At 47.3% G+C, this 24,233-nt stretch overlaps 1 long non-coding RNA gene and 1 pseudogene across 1 annotated transcript in view; one reads left to right on the plus strand and one right to left on the minus strand.

Moving 5' to 3' along the window:
* The first annotated feature begins 234 nt into the window (after nt 1–234).
* Nucleotides 235–24,233, plus strand: part of LOC127493760 (uncharacterized) — a 35,115-nt gene continuing 11,116 nt past the window's right edge. The window contains exon 1 of the long non-coding RNA XR_007924308.2: nt 235–509. This is a non-coding gene — a long non-coding RNA (uncharacterized lncRNA). The remainder of the gene's footprint in view (nt 510–24,233) is intronic.
* On the minus strand, nt 14,692–17,212 carry LOC138850298 (small ribosomal subunit protein eS1 pseudogene; annotated as a pseudogene).

Raw genomic sequence — 24,233 nt, forward strand, 5'->3', positions numbered from 1 at the left:
TTTTCCCCCCATCCAGCACCACCAAGAAAATCTCTGACAAAACCGGAGCCTCCCTACAAGGCCCGAAATCCCACCATTAGAGAACATTTCCTTTGGGTTTTTAAGATTCTCATTAAAATGCAAATACCCCCAAAGGAGAAGAAGTTCTCAGAGTGTTATTAGTTAACCCCTTAAGTGGGCATGTTCAGCAGCTAGCTGAGCACCGCATCCCACAACACAAAGGAGTGCGAGTGACTTCCTGCCCTGGCTAAGGGACCCAGCTGGGGGAGCGGAGCAAAGTCCTCCAAGGTTTCTGCCCTCAAGACTGCTTGCGATCCAGGAGGAGGAATGTAACAAGTGCAGAAAAGAGAGAGGGGGGTGTGGAAAAGCCAGAGGCAAAGGTCGTTGATTCTGGCGGAAGATCACTGGGTTCGACGCACTGGATCTAGAAGGCCTGGACCTGATGCCAGGCGGGTGCCAGGTCCTCAGGATGCACCCTTGGCCCAGAAGAGGGGAACCAGGTTACCCAGGTAAGACCCGTGCTTGCCCTCCGGCAGGCCTACAGAGTTCGGCTACGGAGCAGGGGAGGGAGGGAGGGACCGAGTGCCTGTGGGGGCGGGGAGCGCCTGGAAAGCCTCGGTGGTGACGAATATGGAGGGAGGGAGTGACACATGAGCTGAGTCTAATAGGATAAGTTCGGGGGAAGGGGGAGAGAGAGAGCGCTCGCGCGGAGGGGGCGGGCGAGGGGGAGGGGGAGGGGCCCGCATTCCTGGCCGCGGTATGCGTAAAAGGCCGGTTCCCAGACTGCTTTTCCGTGCGGTGGGGGCTTAGGCAGCGTGGAGGAGGCAGGCAGGAGGTGGCCCTGGGAAAGGAGCTGTGTTGTGAAGGGACCCTAAAATGTAAGGCGAAGGAGTTTGCACCCTGTCCCCTTGGAACCATCAGAAAAGGCTTCACGGAGGGGATATTTGAGCTGGGCCTTTAAGGCATGAGAAAAATCTCAACAGGTGGAGACGGAGCTGGGAGAGTGTCTCAGGCTGAAAGAACAGCTCAGCCAGGCACCGGGGCCGGGCGCTCCAGGCTTGGTGGGAACCAGCGCGGAGCGCGTGCGGGCCAGAGAGCACCCAGCGCTAGGATCACGCGGGGGCTCGTTAACCGCCCCGGCTCCCCGGCCCCCAGCCCCAGAGCAGCCTGGCTGGATCAGACCCTCTCAGGGCCCGTGATCTTGATGTGCATTCAAGCTGTTTAGTTGCTTAACAGAAGAGGTGCAGGGTAAGAACTGGCCGCGGGTGGGAAGGGAAAAAGTGTGGGGACCCCTCTAAGGGCTTAGTCTAGAAGTCCAAGTTGCTGAATTATGGGCGTGGATGGAAGGAGAAGAGGGGAGGGGCAGATGCAAGACAATTGGGTGGCAGAATCTACTACAAGGCTTCCTGGGCAGCTGGAGACCCCTCCCCAGCACCCCAGTCCCACCTTGGGAGGCAGCAAGTGATGGCTCAAGTACTTGAGTCAAATACTTGCATGCCTGCCACTCACCTGGGAGGCCTACATTGAATTCTGGGCTCCTGGTTTTGGCCTAGTCCAGCTGGCTCTTGCATTTGGGAAGTGAATCCACTGATGGAAGTTCTCTCTCTCTCTCTGCCTTTTCCAATAAAAATAAAGAAAAGCCGCTGCGGCTCACTAGGCTAATCCTCCACCTTGCAGCGCCGGCACCCCGGGTTCTAGTCCCGGTTGGGGCGCCGGATTCTGTCCCGGTTGCCCCTCTTCCAGGCCAGCTCTCTGCTGTGGCCAGGGAGTGCAGTGGAGGATGGCCCAAGTGCTTGGGCCCTGCACCCCGTGGGAGACCAGGATAAGTACCTGGCTTCTGCCATCGGATCAGCGCGGTGTGCCGGCCGTGGCGGCCATGGAGGGTGAACCAATGGCAAAGGAAGACCTTTCTCTTTCCTTTCTCTCTGTCTCTCTCTCTCATTGTCCACTCTGCCTGTCAAAAAATAAAATAAAGAAAAGCAAAGCTGGGGTGTAAGGGGACACGGCAAGGGATGTGAGGTGTTTAGATGCAAAGTGCCTGGCCCTGGGCCCCAGGGAGGCCATAGCTGTGATGGGTTGTATTTTGGGTGAGCATCCTGCTGAGGCTGGTGGGACACAGAAGGGGTGCTGGTGGGGGCAGGGGAGGGCCGACTTGTCACCACTGTGTTGGGCATCCCCTTACTCGGCAGTAGGGACTCAGCTGTACAGCCGGGCAAGTCCTTTCTCTTCTCAGTTTCCTGTTTTCGCCTCGGAAAAGCAGGTGATAATAAAACTTATCACCCACTCATCCCTTGGGAGTGCTGCAAACAGCAACCAATATACATACATAAATAAGCTGAAAGCACTCAGTAAGAACAAAGTGTGCTAGAGATGCTCAACAATAACAAATTCAGCCACCCCCTTCTCCGCGATAGTAAACAAGGTGTCTTTTTTTAAAGCAGATGTGGTTAACCAGGTACCAATGGTGAGGCTGTCTGTATAGCCTCTAACAACAGGTAATTACATCTAAACTCTTGATTTTTAAGAGTTCCCTCATTAAGGGGGTCTCAGAGTGACCCTAATGCCTCCATCAAACCAAGGCCTGGACTATATAGCAATTAATTAATTAACTTGATTACCCATACTCCTTTTTAGTATCACGTACTCACATGTGACTAATATCAGCATCAAACCACAGGCAGTCCCCACCATCCCCCTAGCAGTACTCTTTGTCACACCCCTGAGGTCCGTCTCTTGGCAGAATGGTGCCATATAAAATATTCAGATCTTAGGTAGGATGTGTGCAACCTACATGGGAAAGAAGGCTGTCAAAGAGAAAAACAGCTCTCCAAAAATGACAAAGATTGCAAATCCAGTTTTAAAGGGAACACATCTCTAATTATATGTTCCATGCATAGAAAATCTCTTTTAATAAATCCCACCACAATCTCTGCTCCCCTAAAGAGCAGGCCTGATAGGTAATAACTCCCCTCCTCTGTGGTAAAATCCAATTTTCACACCTGGTAAATGAAATAACTCCACTGTGAACGCAGGTCAGGCTGGGGTGAGCCGTTAACAGAAGGTTAGGGGCTGTGCATCATGTAACAGCTCTTCTGGGAACTCCTTCCAGGGCTTTGCTCTTTTTATGCCAGTTGAAACTAGTTGGCCAGAAAACCTCCAACCTCCTAGGTTACAAAGCTAAAGCCTTGTCACCAGGGTGGTTATGGATGAGCACTGCGGTTCGTGATTCACATACGTGCAAGGTCTGGCGCTGGCGCTGGCCCTGAGCTTTCCTTCTCTTTGGTAGAAAGCTTCCTCACCATGTATGCGCTTTCAAGAGATAAGCTTATGCTGCCTTCCTGACAAACTGATCCAAAGAAGGGGCAACACTACGGAAACTTACTATCGCAAAGGCCTAACACACAAGCAGGACAGAAAAAGGCGCAGATCACAAAGGCAGCGAGGGTTGGCAGGAACCACGGGTGGGCACCATACCAAGCAGCAATGAAGAAACACACATCCCACTGAGGACCACTGGAGCTGGGCCAGGAGCACACCCTAGGGTCCAGAAGAACCTCGTAAAGGTGACCGCACAGACAAGTGGAGAAAGGAAGTGCTGTTCAACAGATAACGGTGGGGTAAGTGTTCTGTGGGGAAGAAAACTCAGGATCCTCATCTCATAGCATACCATAAACCATTCCAGAGGATTAAAGAAAGAAATACGAAATGAATCCATTAAAAACAAACAGAGAGGGCTGGGGTTATGATGCTCAAGTGGTTGAGTCCCTCCCCGCCAGCCTCCCAGCTTGGGAGTTCCAGGCTCCCAGCTTCAGCCCAGCCCAGCCCTGGCTGTTGTGGGCGTTTGGAGAGTGAACCAGTAGGTGGAAGATCCCCCCCCACCCCCCGTCACTCTGCCTTTCAAATAAATAAACTTCAAAAAACCCAATAAAGACAATATGGGTGAATATAATCTGAACTTGAAGACAAGGAAAGATACTCTTAGAATATAATCAAAGGGGGCCGGCGCCGCGGCTCAATAGACTAATCCTCCGCCTTGCGGCGCTGGCACACTGGGTTCTAGTCCCGGTCGGGGCGCCAGATTCTGTCCCGGTTGCCCCTCTTCCAGGCCAGCTCTCTGCTGTGGCCAGGGAGTGCAGTGGAGAATGGCCCAAGTCCTTGGGCCCTGCACCCGCATGGGAGACCAGGAGAAGCACCTGGCTCCTGGCTTCGGATCAGCGCAGTGCGCCGGCTGCAGCGCGACAGCCGTGGTGGCCATTGGAGGGTGAACCAACGGCAAAGGAAGATCTTTTCTGTCTCTCTCTCTCTCACTGTCCACTCTGCCTGTCAAAAAAAAAAAAAAAAAAAAAAAAAAAAAAAAAAAAAAAAAGAATATAACCAAAGGAAAAAAGTAAATAACTGAATAGATTCAATTATATACAAAAGTGAAATTATATATATAAAAAAACCCATAAATTAAAAGACTTTGAAACAAAACATTTCCAACAAATATGATTTCAACAAAAATGACTGAAAAGAATTGAATATTCTTATTAAGAACCCAAAGTGATATGAAAAATGTGAATATCTGAGTTGAAATGCAGCATTTCACACAGAGAAAACAGGAAACATTCGCTTGAACTTATAAAAAGAATTCATCCTAACTAGTAATCACAGAAATAACATTAGGACCTGGCACATGGAAAACTCTTGATAAATGAACACAAAATAAGCAAATTGCAGTGTTCGGTGTTCTCATGTGTGGCCGTGTGCAGCTTGCAGACTCACACACTAGCACAGGGGTCAGCAGGCTCCTCCTGTGACAGGCAGGTGTTACCTGAGGGTAACAGCCTCAGGTCTGTGGCCCATCCTGCTGCCAGCACCCATCTGGGCCGCAGCAAAGCGAGAAGGACCCATGGCAGTACCATGGTGAGTGAGCGTGCTGAATACTGTATTTACCCACGCTGAAATGGGACTTCCACATAGTTTTCAGGTAAAATATTTTTTATGAAATATTCATTTTCTTCTAACCATTGAGATACGGAAAAAGCATTCTGTGCTCGTCACAGGCAGCTGCAGGATAGATTTGGCCCTGGGTCTTAGTTTGCCAACCCATGTACTAGAGCAACATTTCTGGAAATCAGTTTGGCACCATATGCGGGACTTGCAAAAATGGGGCAGGCGTGGAGTACAGGGTTAAGTTGCTGCCTGGGAAGCCTGGACGCTATATTGGAGAGCTTGGCTGGAGCCCAGCCACTCCGCTTCCAATCCAGCTTCCTGCTGGTGTGCACCCTGCTGGGCAGCACACGATGGGTTAAGTATCGGGAACCCTGACCCCCCACACACATGGGCAACCTGGATGAAGCTCATGACTCCTGGCTCCTGGCTCCTGACTTCAGCCTGGCCCAGCCCTGGCTTTCGCAAGCACCTGGGGGGTGGGGTAAAGCAGAAGATGGAAGATCTTTGTCTCTCTCTCCTCTGTTTCAAATAAAATAAAATAAATAAGATAAAACGTTCTTGAAAAATGCCTATTATGAGAAGACCATGTTTGGATTTCAAATTTTTGTACCAAAAGAAGCTTATCTTTAAATTCCATTTTTCCATTAACTTTTTGCAGTCCCTTCATATATTAAGAAGATTTAAAAAGCTCACACGCAGACTTGTCAGTGTTAAAATAATCAAACACAAATGCTTTTAGAAATAAAAAAAAATAGAAGTTCATATTCTTTGTCCTAATTGGTCTAGTAATTCCTTCTCTAGGCACAATTCCCAAGGGAACAGGACATGCAGAAACTGGACAGACTTTTATACAAAGAAACACCTAAACATCTGGCAGAATGGGAATAGTTAAACGAACTTTAGTACATTTACAGAATGAACTAGTCTACAGACATAAATCTTTTGCAAAAAAATATTTTGTGACGTACAAAAAATGCTCACGACATGAAGTTATGTAAAAAAGCAGAATATAAACATGTATATTGTCCCAACCTGATTTTTCAAGTCCTACATGTATATACAATTAACACAGGTAGAAACATATATGCACAGAGAAAAGACAGGACAATAAATGTGACTAGCGCTTTGGATGCCTGGTTTATGGGTGATTAAAGCTTTTCTCCATTCTTTGTTCTAATTTTCTACAAAAAACGGCTATTACTCTTGTCATCAGGAAAAGACACAAATATTATCTTTAAAATAAACTGGAAACAATCCAGAATCAGAATTCCACACAGGACAGTCAGAGAAGAAAAATAAGAAAAGCTTGTTCAAACGCAACCTAGATATTAAGTCCTGGCAAGACTGCAATGAAAAACAGACCCAGGCAACTCAGAGTCGCCAGGGTCTACAATTCGTGCAAAATCACCACAGGAGGAAAAAACTCTTCTGATCAAAAGCAGCTGAGACCTGGAATCTACAACTGGCCCTACCCGCGTGGACTCCGAAAAAGCGGCCGAGATTAAAGAGCCGCCATGGGTCCCTGTGCACGTTGTTGCTCAGGGACTCTGAAGGCTTCCTGCCTCTGGGTTCCCCAAATCACCAACGGAAAAACAAGCTTCGGAAGAGCGGAACGCTGCCCCGAACCCCGGCCGCTGCGGCAGGGGGACGGCTGTCTTCCCAGAGCTGACAGCTGTTTCTACCGGGATCCTGTTCCAGAGAGTGAGGGGTCAGGAGCTGGGAAGGCAGTTACAGGAAACGGAGGATTCCCTTACGCCAAGTTCCAGAGTTTTACAGTTTGTTCTAGAACCTGACCCGTACAGAGTCTGTGTGGCTATAGTTTCGGGGACCCACTTAGTGTACATCAGTCACTGTGCCCCGCCTTTATATCTATTGCCTCATTTAACAAAAGCCAATAAAGTTGGGGGGGGGCCACAACAATACAAAAGTTGCACTTTGTAAATTCACATTTATTAAATTAAAAAAAAAGCCAATAAAGAGGACTTTTCCCAAGGTTATCTAAGCTACTGTCATTCCAGAAAATTTCCAATAGCAGCACTTAGTGGGGTCTAATAATTTGCCCAGGGTCATTCTTTTTAGGATTTATTTATTATTATTTATTTGGAAGGTAGACAGAGAGAGAGATGAGCCTGGAACTTCATCCTCATCTCTCATGTGGGTGGCAGGGGCCCAATCTTCCACTGCTTTCCCAGGTGCACTAGTAGGGTGCTGGATTGGAAAAGGAGTAGCCAGGACATGAACCAAAACTCACAGGGGAAGCCGCTGTTGGAGAAGGCAGCGGCTTAACCTGTTACACCACCGTGCTGACCCTTGCCCAAGGCCATCTTGGTAATACAAGCCAGAGCCAGCTTTGAAATCTGACCTCTATATTTGGGCCATCAGTGGTCAAAATACTTCTAAAACCAGATTTTAAGGAGAAGCACGGTAGAGTCCAGTGTTACCATCCAACACACTTGGATACAAGGTTCAAGGCCATAGTATGGCTTTGGGCAACTGACTTTCCATAGCTTTGTTTTTTTTTACTTATGAAAGGGGGGTAGTCAGAAAATCTCTGCCTCAATAAAGTTTTGTAAATTTAGAGATAATGAAGGAAGACTTCCTGGACCCGTAGCTATCAGAGGAGCAGAACTACTAATGATTTTCTTTGCCAAGTCACAATAGTCACAAGGGGCCGGCACTGGGACACAGCAGGTTAAGTTCCTGCTTGGTGTGACTGTATCCCATTTTTGAGTGCCACTTCTGATCCAGCTCCGCTAATACATCCGGGGAGACAGCAGATGGTGGCTCAAGTGTTTGGGCCCTGCTACCAACATGGAAGTTCCAGATAGAATGCCAGGCTCCTGGCTTTGGCATGGCCCTGTCCTAGCTCCTGGCTGCTTTCTCTCCCTCTCACTCTCCCTCTCTCTGTGTTGCTCTGCTTTGCAAGTAATTTTTAAAAATCAATCAATAAATATTAATATATATAAAAAACAATGACAAGATCCCTACCAGGAGAACAGAGGCGCATGAGGGTGAAGCAGGAGATTGTTTAGGGAACTTGGGAATAGGCTTTTCCTGCCCTCCGTTTTGCAGCGTGTCCCTCCTTTGCTTTTCTATTTAAAATAAGGGAAGCACGTCTGGGACAGCAGGTTTGAAAACGGAGGCGCTTCACAACACGTGTGTGCTTTAAAAATCAAATCTAAACTTTAAGACCGCAAACCACGTGCATGGTGCTCTTTTAGAAGGAGAGGAGTGATAAACGCAGTACGGTAGGAAAAGCCCGTCTCCCAGAGCCCCAGAGATGAGCTAAAGGAGAATCTTCTGCCCACAAAGAGGAGCGTGTGGCAACACTGCTCACTTCCTCTGTGGCTTCCGTCTAAACCACAGCTCCTCCCTTTCAGTTCTAAGTGTTTTCCTTACATCCATTCAGATGTGTGTGCGCTTTCCCTGGCTACTGCGCCACTCCTTCCCCCGCCCTGGGGAAAATGTCACTTCCGAGGAGAGCCCGGGGGACGGTTCGAACTGCTCCCACAGCCCTTCCACGCCAGGCAAAGCTGCCCACACGTGGGGTCTGTTCCAAAGACCTCTGGAAGGCTCCAGAGCTCTTCCAGTGCCCAGGCCTGTGGCAGGGAAGCCAGGACGCGTGAGTGGCGTCCTGTATTTCATTCAGGCAAAGAGCAAAAGCTTTCTGCTCCAAAATGAATGAGAGCATCAGGGTTTCCCGTTACAGATGGAAGACATACCGTGTCTTGTTTTTGCTTTTTAAGAGAAGAAACAAGAATGAATGAAAGGGGAAATAAACACAAGGCTCAAGCCAAGGCAAGGGAAGGAACATCAAAAATACCCCAGGAGTGTAGGTTCAGGAAGGTGGGCAGACGGCCGTCTCCTAGCTGCTGCTGTGGTTCCAGAGTTAATATTTGCCAGACTTAGCATTCCTGGGAGTGCCGTTGGAATCACGGGCCCCACTCGGCATCACGTGAGCGCTGCATCCCAGCCCAGGGACAGGATTTCAACCGTATCACACACAGCTCTCATTACTTGCAAGGAAACGATCTTACTGAGCAAAGCAGCACAAACCATAAACACATTTACGTCAAGAGGCAGGGCTGTTAGGTGTCCCCAGCTTCGGTCTCAGCTGCGGTGTCTGAGCGCAGGATTTCCCAGGGTGGACCTGAGAGCCCCCTCAGGCCTGGGGCTGCAGGAGGGGCCCAGCCAGGCTTCCCTTTCCTGCTGGAAGGCGTGCAGGATCAGTCGTCCTCCGCAGGAGAATGTACGGAGCACCACCTATGTCCAGCGGCGGAACTACTCCTTTAAGGAGCTTATGACCTTGTTAGGGAAAACAATATGCCTAAAATAGGCTAGAGAGTGAGCCTAGAGACTAAGCAAGGAGGCTAGAAAGGACCACAGGAATCCTCTGCCCCATCCCAACCTAGCTCCTCCTTCACTGAGGGAACTGAAATCTACAGAGACTGGATGATGGTCCTTGGTCACTCAGCCAGAACATTGGCAGGGATGGCCTCCAGGTTCCCCAAGTCGAAGCCGCGTACCATTCCCTCCTCCATTACGCTACAAAGGGAACAACCAAAACTTCGACTGCACAGGTTAGGATGATATAAACCATGTGCACACAAGCGTCACGGAACGCAAGTCAAGGGAATACAAAGTCTGCATTGAGTTATTCCAGAAAGATTTCTTCGGACGAAGGGCTGAAGAACGTGACTTGTAAGAATTGTCAGAAATTCAGTTCAAGGCCGGCGCCGTGGCTCAATAGGCTAATCCTCCACCTTGCGGCGCCGGCACACCGGGTTCTAGTCCCGGTCGGGGCGCCGGATTCTGTCCCGGTTGCCCCTCTTCCAGGCCAGCTCTCTGCTATGGCCAGGGAGTGCAGTGGAGGATGGCCCAGGTGCTTGGGCCCTGCACCCCATGGGAGACCAGGAAAAGCACCTGGATCCTGGCTCCTGCCATCGGATCAGCGCGGTGCGCCGGCTGCAGCGGCGGCCATTGGAGGGTGAACCAACGGCAAAGGAAGACCTTTCTCTCTCTGTCTCTCTCTCACTGTCCACTCTGCCTGTCAAAAAAAAAAAAAAAAAAAAGAAAAAAGAAATTCAGTTCAAGGGCCAGTGTTTGGCCAGCGGTTAAATGCTGCTCAGTGCACACACACACAGCCCGCAATGGAGTGCCTGGCTCCCATTCTCAGCTCTGCTCCTCATTCTAGCTTCCTGCTAAAGTGAATCCAGCGGTGATGGCTCAGGTGACTGGGTTCCTGCCACCAGTGCAGGGAGACCTGAATTGAGTTCCTGGCTACCAGCTTGGCCCCCTCGGGAGTCACTGCAGGCTTTGGGAAGTGAACTGGCAAACAGGAGCTCTCTTTCTGTAGCTATCTGCCACTCTGCCTCTCAAATAAATACATCTAAAAAAATTTTTTTTAATTTCAGTTCAATTCAAAAACTACTTTTTGAATGCTGAATACGTGCTAATCACTTGACCCAGAAGGAAGGAAGCTCAGTAACATGACTAGGACAGTGGTCCCTGGCATAAAAGACAGCAGTATTATCTAAACTGATTATGGGAGGAGCTCCCACTGTGAGAATCCAAAATCCAATATGCTCCGAAATCTGAAACTTTTCAAGCAGCTATACCACAAGTGGAAAATTCCACACCTGACCTCTTGTGACAAGTCACTGTCAAAATGCAGTGCAGGGCCCAGCCCTGTGGCACAGTGAATTAAGCCGCTGCCTGTGATACTGCCATCCCATATTGAGTGTCAGTTCGAGTCCCAGCTGTCCCACTTCCGATCCAACTCTCTGCCAATGTGTCTGAAAAAGCAGTGGAAGATGGCCCAAGTCCGTAGGCTCCTGCCACCCATGTGGGAGATGTAGACGGAGTTCCTGGCTCCTCGCTTTGGCCTTGCCCAGCCTCGGCCATTGACACCATTTGGGGAGTGAACCAAAAGATAGAAGATATCTCTTTGCCCATCCCCTCTCCTGCTCAGAACTCTGTCTCCCAAATAAATTAAATAAGTCTTTTAAAAATATGAAGATGGATTAAAAATAGTGTATGCTCTGTAAATATAGCTCAAATGGGTCCATGTGAAAGGTAAAGAAAGCAAAATGGCAGGGTTCTAAGGCCAGGGCCTCTGATCACTGTACCACTGACTTACTATGTCATCCTAGGCAAGTCATTTAATTGTAGTGTGTCTCAGTTTTCCTTCTGTTAAAATGGCATAATAATACCAACCCACCTCAAAAGGCAGCTTTGAGGCATAACTAATGCTTTGTATAAAGCCTTTTGGGATCCTTCTGCAGAGGAACTATCAAGTCCTGCCTATTTTTGTAGTGCAGTGTTGAACATGAACTTGATATGTCCCTGTGTCCTGGGTGCCATCATTAGCGTACATGGCTATCACAATGATGGGTTCATTGGATAAGTGGTGGATAACTAGTCAGGGAAAATGTGGGAATGCACTCACACTGCCATGACCATGTGTGCAGGACACTTTTTCCTTGCTTGGATGGAATTTCTCCTGTTTTATATGTGGTATAATAGTTATTTGTAACATAAAAATAGTTCTTGAAATAATTCCTATGTTGTTTTTTTTTTGTTTTATTTTTTAAAGATGTATTTATTTATTTGAAAGGCAGAGTTACAGAGAGGCAGAGAGAGAGAGAGAGAGATCTTTCATCCGCTGGTTCTCTGGTTTACTCCCCGGATGACCACAATGTCTGGGGCTGATCCATCAGGCTGAAATCAGGAGCCAGGAGCCAGGAGTCTCTTCCTGGTCTCCCATGTGATTGCAGGAGTCCAAGCACTTGGGCCATTTTTCAGGCCATTAGCCGGGAGCTGGACTGGAAGCGGAGTAGCTAGGACTTGAACCGGTGCCCCCATGAGATGCCGGCATTGCAGGCAGTGGTTTTACCTGCTATGCCACAATGCCAGCCACCAGTCCTGATGTCTTGATTTGTTGTATTGATCATAGCCATATAATTCATTCAGAGCTTGATGTCATGAAGACACGAAACACACACATATACACAAACACACAAATGGCATTGGTAGAAAAGTCTTGGAATTATGGCTTGAAAGTTCATATGGTGGATTGGAAGAGTAGTCAAGACAGTGGAGGCCTTGGAGACAAGCTGATCCAACTCCTCATTACAAACAGAAAGATCAAGGCCCAGAGAAAAAGAGCAAAAACCTATCTTTCCACTAAGGAAAGCAAATAAGGGCTGGGCCCCAAACCAGAGCCACCTTGTTCCAGACTGGTGCTCAGTGTTTCTAAGCGAAAAATTGGGACACAAAATACAGGTGCCCTTACAGTGACAATGGAATGGAATATCTAAAACAAAAACAAAAGGTTACTGTGGTCATGAGTGATGCTTCCAGAACATTCCGCTGCATTAGTCCTTTTGTTTGCCAAAGTCACATTCCAGAAGAGAATCATGCTTTACTCAGAGTCATGAGACCCTTCCATAGTCAGAAAAGAATCACCAGGGGCAGGCGTTTGCCGTGGAAGTTAAGGCATGGCTTGGGATGCCAGAATCTCCTGTGAATGTCTGGGTTCGAGTCCTGGCTCTGCACTGCAGATCCTGGAAGGCAGTTAAGTAACGGTCAAGCGGTCAGGTCTCCGCCATCTGTATGGGAAACTTGGACACTGAATCTACAGATGGGAGATTTGTGTGTGTCTCTCTCTCTGTCTCTCTACATGTCAAATAAAAAAAAAATAAACAACTACATTTTTAAGAAGAGAGAAGCATCATAGTCTATCTCCATTCAAGGTGAGCTCATGGCAGGGAGAAAAAGTAACAGGAACTGCAGGCTAGTATTTGATAAAGAAAATGAAAAGATTACTAAATTAAGACTGTCAGCTCGTAAGCCACCAAGTTTTCTACAGAGCCTAGTATATGCAGGCAAAATAAAATCTAAATATCGACTGTAATAATCTGATGATGACCTTGGTTGGCGCTCCTTGGATATTGTAAGATACTTGCACTGCAAAAGTTTCAACCCAGTTTAATTGTTTTGTCCAAATGCAAATCTAACTATTTTAATATCATCATGAATGTATTTCTGATTATTCAAAAGCCAAAAAAATCCTAAATTTTAGTGTAATAACTTCAAGAAGCTTTGTGGATTTTCTTGCACTAAAAGAGTCCTCCAAAAGATTCATCAAGTCCTCTGCACATAAAATGACATAACGGTGATGTCCTTTATATAAACAAGACATTTCTCTTTTGGTGGTAATAGACCTGCATGAATTCATCTTCACTTTTTCACCTAGCTTCTCTAGTGACAACAACAGCAGTGAGTTAAATTGCCAACAGTGATAAACACCTATCACCTCAGCCTTCTTATTGCTGCTATTGAGACAAGTGGCTGCATGGAAACATCATCATAAGAGTTAGTCAAAACACCTGGGAGGCAGCAGATGGTGGCTCAAGTGCTTGGGCCCTGCCACCCACGTGGGAGACCCAGACGGAGCTCCAGACTCCTGGATTCAACCTGGCCCAACTCTGGGTATTGCGGGCCTTTGGGGAATAAACTAGAAGATGGAAGATTCTCTTGCTCTCCCCGCCCCCACTCCCACCAGCCCTCTGCCTTTCAAATACATGAAAAAATAAATAAACATTAAGAACAGTCAAAGCAGAAAACCCATGAAAAATCAAGATTCATATTTGATGTTGTCATTGTTGTAAGTAGCAATTCTCATTCATTAGTGCCATATTTCAAATTTCAATATCACCACAACGCTTAGTAAAGTTTTGTTAAGAAAATAAACTTCCAGAGCTTTGTGCATGAGTTTGTATGTAGTGAATCACTCCTTCTCACTTCCTCTCTTTGCTTAGGCCAGAAAGTACATTAATTTAGCTTTATGACTTGATGTATATTATGGTGTTTTATCAAGAAATTATATCTTTACAAATGCATATAGTTGCATATACATAGAATATTCCAGAAAGTTATATGAAAAACTAGTTATCTGTGGAGTGACTGGGAGAAGGGGGAAAGGTAGACGGGAGTGTTTTCACTGACAGCTTTTTGTGAATTTTATACTTTGTAAAAGTATCATCTACTCAATTCTAAAAACTAATTTTGGGACCAGCATCATGACCCAGCAGGTTAAGCCGTTGCCTGCAATGTTGGCATCCCTTATGAGCATGGTTCAAAGTCCCTGCTGCTCTAATTCTGATTCAGTGCTCTGCTAATGCACCTGGGAAAGCAGCAACAGATGGTCCATGTGCTTGGGCCCCTGCACCCAGCTGGGAGACCCAGATGCAGTTCCTGGTTCCCAGCTTCGGTCTGGCCCAGCCACGGCCATTATGAGAGTGAACCAGCAGATGGAAGATCTCTCTCTCTCTCTCTCTCTCTCTCTCTCTCGCTTTCTCTCCCTGTCTTTTCCCTCATCTTTCTGTAATTCTTTCAAATAAATACTTTAAAATAATAAATAAATAAAAGCTAATTTTGTAAACATTTATTAAGTGAGTTAAAATTTCTGGTTAAAGTCCCTAATCCCTGAGTATGTTTCAGCAGTGACTGGGATTGGAGATTGGAGAGCAGTGGTCTCCAAAGTTTTCAGTGCAATGGCTCCATTTTGATCTAGGCTGCCTCCAATTCCCCTATAACGCAGCAGGGGGCACATTTTGTTTTAAACTTCCAGTGAAGTTAATTTGAGAAGAAAAAATTCTTGAGAATTTTGTGTCACTGTTCAAAATAACCATTCTTGATGTGTGCCAAAACCTTACCTGGGAATATAGAATACATATCTTACTGAAATACAGATTTTTTTTTTCACAAATAGGACTTTTTATTTGTCACAACTAAAGTCTAAATTTTAAACAGATTCTTGGACTGGTGGTCCACAGCCATCAGCTCGTTCAGCTTTAGCACCTGTCTCATCCCCAGCGGCTTCTCCAGAACCACAACCTTCTCCATGAAGCTCCTTGAGTTTTCCCAATTCAAACCTGGGCTTCTTCACATGTTTATTTTTCTAACGAACACACTGTGGAGAGGATACATAGATTGGCAAGCCTTCTCTGCGTCTTTTCCAATGCTATCTGGAATCAATTTATTGACTACTTCTTTCAAGTCATTTGTTTGCACCGCTAGTGACATGATTTCCATCATCTTCATCCGGATCTGGCGGAGGTGTTGGTGCTGAGCACAGGAAGTTTTCCGTATCTGATTGTCGCCTCTTTTAGCAAAACCTACTCAGGACAGACGAAGCGAAGAGCCATCGGTAGTCCTGGCACCAACATGAGCTTCAGTCACGCTCTGCCATTTTTGGACCATGGAGCACATTGTGTCACGGGTAAGAACCAGCCAGGGAAGTTAGGCAGGCAGTGTTTGCCCTGGACATCCTCAGGACTCAGCTTGTGTTTTCTAAATACAACTTCGTCGTTCTGCAGGTCAGCAAGACTCACTTCTACCGATGCAATTTTGTTTCCTTGAGTCCTCGTGACTAGTGTTTTTCTAAAGTTTCTTAGGTTGAACATAGCAGGTGCTTTTACATCATACCAATCTTTCTTAGAGAATGGGTCCACCACTTCCTTGTTGGCTCCCTCTTTGCTGCCTTTTGTAAGGTGCTTGTTCTTGCCAACCACGATGGTGAAGGCTCAGAGAGCCAAAAGGGCCTGGAATATAGATTCTGACAATGCTGGGCACCTCCTAAAGATGCGCAGAAGCCAGTGACATACAAATGTTCACAAATTCTGTCTGTTATTATCTTGAGTTTATTACATTCAGTGACCCATTATTTGATCCCGGGCAAAAAATCTCTAGATTCTAACATAGGGTTGAAGCATGAAGCAGATAAATATAGTCAATGTTAAGACATCTACTGCAAAATTGTAGGACAGCATTTGGAAGTAAGAGGAAAGAAAATCTCATTTGCCCAACCCTCCCCAAAATCAAGGATCCTTCAAAAAGTCTGTGGAGGGGCCAGTGCTGTGGCATAGAGCGTAAAGCCGGTGCCTGCAGTGCCAGCATCCATATGGGCACTGATTGAAGTCCTGTCTGCTCTACTTCCTATCCAGCTCCCTGCTAATGAGCCTAGGAGAGCAGCAGAGGATGGTACAAGTCCTTGGGCCCCTGCATCCATGTGGGAGTCCTGGAAGAAGCTCTTGGCTCCTGGCTTCAGATCGGCCCAGCACTGGCTATTACAGCCATTTGGGGCGTGAACCAGCAGATAGAAGATCTCTCTCTCTTTCTCTCTCCTTCCCTCTCTCTCTGTAACTCTGCCTTTCAAATAAATAAATAAATCTTAGAAAAAAGTTTGTGGAAAAATGGGGTTAAAAGCTAAACTTATTTCGGTGGAGAAAAATTTCTGAAATCCATGCACGGTGTTTTCATAACATGCATTTTCCATGAATTTTTGGAAGACCCCTCATGCACATGGATTTCTTTTTTTTTAACTTTTATTTAATGAATATAAATTTCCAAGTACAGCTTATGGATTACAATGTCTTCCCCCCCATAACTTCCTCCCACCCGCAACCCTCCCCTCTCCCGCTCCCTCTCCCCTTCCATTCACATCAAGATTCATTTTCAATTCTCTTATGCACATGGACTTCAAAAAATTTTGGTGCCAAAGTAAATGTACTTTTCTAAAAAAAATTTATTTTATTTATTTGAAAGACAGTTACAGAGAGAGGTAGAGACAGAGAGAGAGGTCTTCTATCTGCTGGTTCACTCCCCAGATGACCACAATGGCTGGAGCTGCACCGATCTGAAGCCAGGAGCCAGGAGCTTCTTCTGGATCTCCCACACAGGTGCAGGGGCCCAAGGACTTGGATCATCTTCTACTGCTTTCCCAGGCCAGCAGAGAGCTGGGTCAGAAGAGGAGCAGCCGGGACTAGAACCAGCGCCCATATGAGATGCCAGTGCTTCAGGCCAGGGCGTTAAGCTGCTGCGCCACAGCAACGGCCCTGTAAATGTACTTTTAACCCCTCATTCCATTAACTTTTTGAAGCACCCTCCCACGTGTGCATTATATATGTGCTACCTGGAAACTTACTATGGACTTTTTAACATTCAAAAATGGGAACATGATGTAAATAGAAAACACAGAGGCTACAGCACTACACAGAGCTGCCTTTGGCAATTCCTTTGGCTCTTATTTATTGAACACCTGCTACACTGCTGGCACTGTGCTAGGAGCTTGGCGCGGCACACAGAGCAGTGAACAAGGCAGAAGTGAGCTGATGGTTTGCTGGGAAAATTAAATTATAATGAGGAAATGTGAGGAAAAGTTATAAGGAGTCACGTGTGGGAGCCAACCTGATCCAGCGGTCAGAGGTGGCATGCCGGTCAAGGTCAGACCTGAAGGATAACACAGCAGGGTGATGCAATTTCCTCCTCTTCAGCTCTTGTTTGTGAAATGAGAATTATAATGCCCATGTCAGGGGCTTCTCGCAAGTTTTCATGAGTTTTGATATTTAAAGCATTTAACACAGCATCTGGAACGTAGTAAGTGCTCAACAAATGATAGCTGTTATTCTTTTTATAGACGTCACTGAGTTACATATGAACCCACCCTCAAAAATAAAGAACTTATGAAGTGACCCTTCTACCAGATCCTCATGTTCTACACACGTACCCTGGAGTCAATCAAGTGCTGCACAACCTCTGGGCAAAACTGCCCTTGGCCCAGGGCTATGCATTGACCTTGACCGTGGAAGAAGGTCCTCAAATCACTTTGGTCACAGGGTTAACATGTTATGCAAGGCAGATCTAAAAGTCTGGCCCCTCAAAGGCTGCTGGGTCTCCGTGTTTAATCAGACATGAAACAAATCGCGTGCTGCGGCAGAGGCGTACAAACACGCTTTAATTACAATATTGTAACACCAATTAGAGATCTATCTAATCGAGGACTCGGCACTTCCTGCTCGGATATTACTCCCATGTTGGGATAATTACTGCTAATTAAGCTTGGAACTAATTAGGCTAAATGATCTCATTTATACCAACAAAGATGACTTCTAGGAGTTCATAAGAAAAACTAGGGTGATTTTATCATTCCTGCACTATTTGGCATTTCACACTGGAAATAAAACACCTTCCCCTACCATCAAGGTGCACAGAGAGTTGGTTCCTCTGGAAATCTGGCCCTAAACCGTAGCAGATTCCTGCTTTCCTACATAGATTCTCCTATGCAATGAAGCCAACACTGCAAAAACACTGCCCTCCCAAGTATACTGTGCTCTTCCACAGGTGACAATCACGGGCTAATGAAGGGGCAGCCACAGAGAACAGTGACAGGGACAGAGGGTGATCTACCCACGCCTTGTCCTGCATCCTCTGCTTGAAGTGACTTTACTACACACACACACACACACTCACACGCACACCCACACCCACACCCATGTTCTTGCCACAGCCATCACAATGTGGAGTAGCGCACAGGTCCTGGGGGTCAGGCAGCCACACCCAGCTCTGTGTGAATTACAAATTCTACCTAAGCCCCAGTTTTCCTCTCTAAATGAAGTACGGATAAGTGAAATAAAGTAGGGATGATGATAATACCATGGAGTGTTGCTGTGAGGATTAACGAGCTCACACGAGTCAGATGCAGGCTGCTACTTGGCAATCCTCTAAGTCACACAGTTGTGTTTCCCCTTCAAGGCCTGCTAATTCCCACCCCTGAGCTGAAAGTCCCACGTCCCACCTGTGCTGCTCTCTTTTTCTGGCCTTCTCCGTGGTGGTGGGCAGAAGCACATACCCGGGAGTTAGGAGGCCTGGTTACCTCCAGGTTTGTCACTCACTGGCTATGTGACCCGAGGAAGTCACTTCTCCTTCTTGGGAAATAATGACACTCAGTGCAAACATTGAGTCGCTGTGCTGAAGGCTTTACATGAATTCTCTGGCTTAACCCTTACGGTAACACTGAGGCTTCAATAAATCAGTAATTTAAAAACCAAACAACCGCCACCACTGTGAAGTGACAAGGTCAGGAGTTGAATCTGGTCTCACTGCAGAGCCTTAATCATTATTATTATATCAAATTGCCTGCCCACCCCACACCCCCTTTGTAAATGCAGGAATTAGAGAAGACATCTCCAAAGCCCCTTCTGGCTCTGAGAATCTGGTTCTGTCCTATGAGTGAGCCTTATTGTTAGCCAGTAATATCTGTCAATTGTGAAGTCCTTATTACATGTCTCACACCTGTGCTGTTCTATGGAGAAGAAGATCCTCCCCCAACACAAAGAATCTGGCTAATAATTCTAGTAAGACACTCCACAAATATGTGGGCACAGAGACACGCACACATACGCAGGTGCATACACACTACATGTGCTCGGATTGTTCCATCAGAAGAAAACAAAAACCAATAAAGTCATAGCTTCTATTCTTAATACTTGTATTACAGAGGATTGACACCTGCTAGCTTTCCCTTCTAAAGAGTTCAGGGAATCTCAGCGCTGGCTGTCACCTACACGTGGGTGAGTGTTTTCTCGGCCACCAGAGCTGCAGCCTATCCTGGAAGGACTTCCCATCAATGTGGAAAGAAGCTGAAAGGAAACACATTGGGCCGGCGCCACGACTCAATAGGCTAATCCTACACCTAGCGGTGCCGGCACACCGGGTTCTAGTCCCAGTCGGGGTGCCGGATTCTTTCCTGGTTGCCCCTCTTCCAGGCCAGCTCTCTGCTGTGGCCAGGGAGTGCAGTGGAGGATGGCCCAGGTGCTTGGGCCCTGCACCGCATGGGAGACCAGGATAAGCACCTGGCTCCTGGCTTCAGATCAGCGCGGTGCAACGGCTGCAGTGCGCCAGCCGCGGCGGCCATTGGAGGGTGAACCAACGGCAAAAAGGAAGACCTTTCTCTCTGTCTCTCTCTCTCACTGTCCACTCTGCCTGTCAAAAAACAAAACAAAACAAAACAACAACAACAAAAAAACACATTGGTTACCTGGCTCTTAGGAGCCTCTGAGGAGAAAACTTGCTCTAAGCCGTGCCACAGTCTGTACTTCACTCCAGGAGGATTGAATTGTTTAATACACTGTTTTGCCTCCAGCACTCAAAACAGTTCCCCAGACACTCAGTGAAGGCACGTGAGGCAGAAGAACAGAGACAGGGGCTGGAGTTTGTGTCATGGTGGGTTAAGCTACTACTTGGGATGCCTGCATCCCATATCCGAATGCCGTTTTGAGTCCTGGCTCCTTTGCTTCCAGTCCAGCTTCCTGATAATGTGCCCGAGAAGGCAGCAGAGGATGGCCCAAGGACTTTGGTCCCTGGCACCCACATGGGAAGCCCTGATGGAGTTCCAGGATCCTGGCTTCAGCCTGGCCCAGCCCTGACCATTGTGGCCATTTGGGGAGTGAACAAGTGGATGGAAGATCTCTCTCTCTCTCTCTCTCTCTCTCTCTCTCTCTCCTTTCTCTGTCACTCATTCTTTGAAATACATAAATCTTTCTGAAAAATAACAGAAAATGAATACAGTACTAGGTGTCAGTGCAGGGGTTTGGGGCAAAACCAAGGAAACTCATGCACCTCCTCAGACGGGCAGAGTCTGGGCAGGTGCCTCCTCCCTCTCCTTCTGTCTGGGAGCTCACCTCAGTAGCGCCTGCGGCCACACCTCAAGGTGATGCCAGGCCTTGCCTCTGCTTCCCAGTCCACATTCCCCCTCTCTGTAGCTCTCTGTAGAGGAAAATAGGAGTGCGAGGCAGGGAATAGGGTGCTCCCGTAAAACTCGGACCTTAACATAAGCTGGGAGGGGCTGGTGGCAAACTCTTCCGCTAGTGCCCAGGTGGCTGAGCTTTGATCAACCCACGGACTCTGCTTTGATGAACAGGAGGGGCTGGGTCTGTAGCTAACTCTTGGGAAATTCAGAAACACTGAACCCAGGGCCGGAGCCGTGGTGTAGCAGGTGTAGCAGATGCCACCTACAGTGCTGGCATCCCACACGGGCACCGGTTTGAGTCCTGGCTGCTCCACCTCCTATCCAGCTCTCTGTTGTGGCCTGGGAAAGCAGTAGAAGATGGCCCAAGTCCTTGGGAACCTCATCCATGTGAGAGATCCAGAAGAAGCTCCTGGCTCCTGGCTTCGGATCGGCGCAGCTCCGGCTGTGGCCAATCGGGGAGTGAACCAGCGGATGGAAGACCTCTCTTTCTCTCTGCCTCTCCTTCTCTCTGTGTGTAACTCTGACTTTCAAAGTAAATAAATAAATCTTAAAAAAGAAAAAAAAAAAAAAAGAAACACTGAACCCCTCTTGCCTCTCTCTGAAATAGACCACACAGGGGTGGAGCCAGGTTGGTCCCACATCAGTGATGGTTGGCCAGAAAGTTCCAGGAGAAGGCAAGAAGCGTTTGGAATCTGCAGGCTCAGGCCTCAGGCCAGGCAACCTTACTGTCTGTGTAAAATGAGGATAATAAGAGCAATCCTATCCTACTTGTGGGAACCCAAAGAGATAACAAGCACCACACTGCAAGTATCATAAAACAGTGAATTATTACCTCTTGATCATTAACTGTTTCCAGTCAAGATGAACATGCCTAGGAATGTGTGTGTTCTCAGAGGCCCCAAGGTGTTCAGCCTTGTGGATGAGGGACACACGGGCAAGTATTTCTACGAGGGCTGGTGTTGTGGTGTAGCAGGTAAAGCTGCCACCTGTGGCGCCGGCATCCCATATGGGCACTGATTCATGTCCCAGCTGCTCCACTTCCGATCCAGCTCCCTGCTAACAGTCTGGGGAAAACAGAAGATGGCTCAAGTATTTTGGCCACTGCATCCAGGTGGGAGACCCAGCCTGGCCCAGCCCTGGTCATCACAGGGATCTGGGGAATGAACCAGCAGATGCAAAATCTCTCTTCTTCTCTCTCCCTTTGTCTGTGTAACTTAACTCTGACTTTCAAATGAATAATAAAGAAACTTTTTGTTTTTAAATGCATTTTTATCAGAGATTGGCTCAGGCTGCTCAGCAGAATGGTCCAGGAGCCTTAGACTTAAGCAGCAGATTGCACATCAAGGTCTTCCAGTTCTCTATACACTACTTTGCTGGGGTCAGACTTGGAAATGCATGCATTTACTTTTCACCATATGTATTTCCATGAACCTTTGATACACGGATTTCAAAAAAATGCTTGCACCAGGTCCAGTGTTGTGGCATAATGGGTTAAACCACCACCAGCAATGCCGGTACCCCATATGGGCTCCAGTTTGAATCCCGGTTGCTCCACTTCTGATCCAGCTCCCTGCTAATGCGCCTGGAAAAGCAGCGGAGAATGGCCCAAGTACTTGGGCCCTTGTACCCATATGGGAGACCGGGAAGAAGCTCTTAGCTCCTGGATTGGGCCTGGCCCAGCCTTGGCAGTTGTAGTTGGGAGTGAACAGCAGGTGGAAGATCCCTCTCTCTTTCTCCATGTCTTTCTGTGTAACTCTGCCTTTCAAATAAACAAAATAAATCTTTTTTAAAAAGTTTGCACCAAGGGCCGGCCCTGTGGCACAACGGGTTAAAGCCCTGGCCTGAAACCCAGGCATCCCCTATGGGCGCTGGTTCTAGTCCCAGCTGCTCCTCTTCCGATCCAGCTCTCTGCTGTGGCCTGGGAAAGCAGTAGAAGATGGTCCAAGTCTGTGGGCTCCTGCACCTGCGTGGGAGACCAGGAAGAAGCTCCTGGCTCCTGGCTTCGGATTGGCGCAGCTCTAGCCGTTGTGGCCATCTGGGGAATGAACCAGCAGATAGAAGACTTCTCTCTGTCTCTACCTTTCTCTGTAACTCTGTCTTTCAAATAAATAAAATAAATCTTTTTTTTTTAAGTTTGCACCAAAATGAACTTATCTTTTGATTCACTTTGCACAAGGCTTTTTTTTGGGGGGGTGGAGGAGGGGGAACCTGGGTGAAGACCAATGGGAGGTAAGCATTCATTCCTCACTCCCTGATGGTCACACAGGCTGGTTCTTTACCATTCTGAAGAGCACAGGCAGCCCTGGCAACTGAGACCAAGCAAGGCATTTGGGCCCAGGGAAGCCAGTCCGATATATGTTTTAGGGAATCCTGAAAGAAGGCAGGAATCTGCCCCTTAGAATAGCCTTAAAGCATAACGGGTGATCAATTTGCTTGAGCAAAATTCAGACATCTTTTATAAGGGGACTCATCATGCTGCTCTCCTGCTTCTCATTTTGCCTTTGTGTAAATCCAGGGTTTTTACTGCATCATTTTTGCTCCTTTAATGTAGTTGAGATGCCAGGCAGAGAGCAGAAAGCCTCGGGGGAGAGGGTAGTAAGGGAAATAGTGTGAGCTCCCAAGTCACAGCATAGCTGGCCGAAGGTAGGATTTAGCTAAATCAACTAACTCCTGCATATAAATTTTTTTTCCACTTTTTTATTTGAAAAGCAGAGGGGGGAGGGGAGGGGGGAAAGGGAGGGGGAATGGTGGGTAGATAGAGGGAGACAGAGCTTCCCTCTGCTGGTTCACTCCCAGTGGCCGCATGGCAGGGGCTGAACCAAGCTGAAGCCAGGAGCTGGAAAGTGTCAGTGCAGTGGATGAATCCAGAGACTCATTTTGTGTGTGCACGTGTCTCCTCAGCTAAATCCTGATTTCCTTGAGAATACAATTGTTGATTTGATCTTATAACCCTGACTGAGTCCTGGGCCTAGCGTCTAGTAAATGCTTACCACATATTTGCTGAATGAATGAATGAATGAATGGATCTTTCCGTATCTGACATTAGCTGTACCATCCGGAAGTTATGGAGTCATTTCTTTGCCTGTGGTTCTGCACTGTCTGCCTTCCACTTGAGCTCTGGTTGGGTGCTAGGGGAGTCAGCCAAGACTGACTCCTACAAACAATGGAAGCACTTGAGGCAGAGGTGTTGGGGAGCCCAGGTCCCCCTATTCTTTTTGCCAATGTGTTCATTTCTTCAGGATGGTATATGTCCATTCACAACCTCCTTTAAGAAATATGTCTAGGGCTGGCGTTGTGGTGCAGCAGGTTAAGCCGCATCTGTGACACCTGCGTCCTATATGAATGGTGGTTCGAGTCTCAGCTGCTTTGCCTCAAATCCAGCTCCCTGATAATGAACCTGGGAAAGCAGCAGAAGATGGTACAAGTGTTTGGGCCTGTGCCACCCATGTGGGAGACCCAGGTGGAGCTCTAGGCTCCTGGCTTTGCCCTCGTCCAATCCCAGCCATTGTGGTCATTTGGGAAGTGAATGCGTAGATAGATGATGTCTCTCTCTCTCTCTAACTCTGCCTTTCAAATAAATAAATAAATAAATCTTTTTTAAAAAGAAATATGCCTGCTCCTGAAAATATCATCTATTCTTAAATAGACATGGGTAAAAAGTATTTTATAAGTACTATATATATAATCTATATCTATTTTGGGGAAG

This window comes from Oryctolagus cuniculus, chromosome 7, assembly GCF_964237555.1.
Source record: "Oryctolagus cuniculus chromosome 7, mOryCun1.1, whole genome shotgun sequence".
Classification (NCBI taxonomy): domain Eukaryota; kingdom Metazoa; phylum Chordata; class Mammalia; order Lagomorpha; family Leporidae; genus Oryctolagus; species Oryctolagus cuniculus.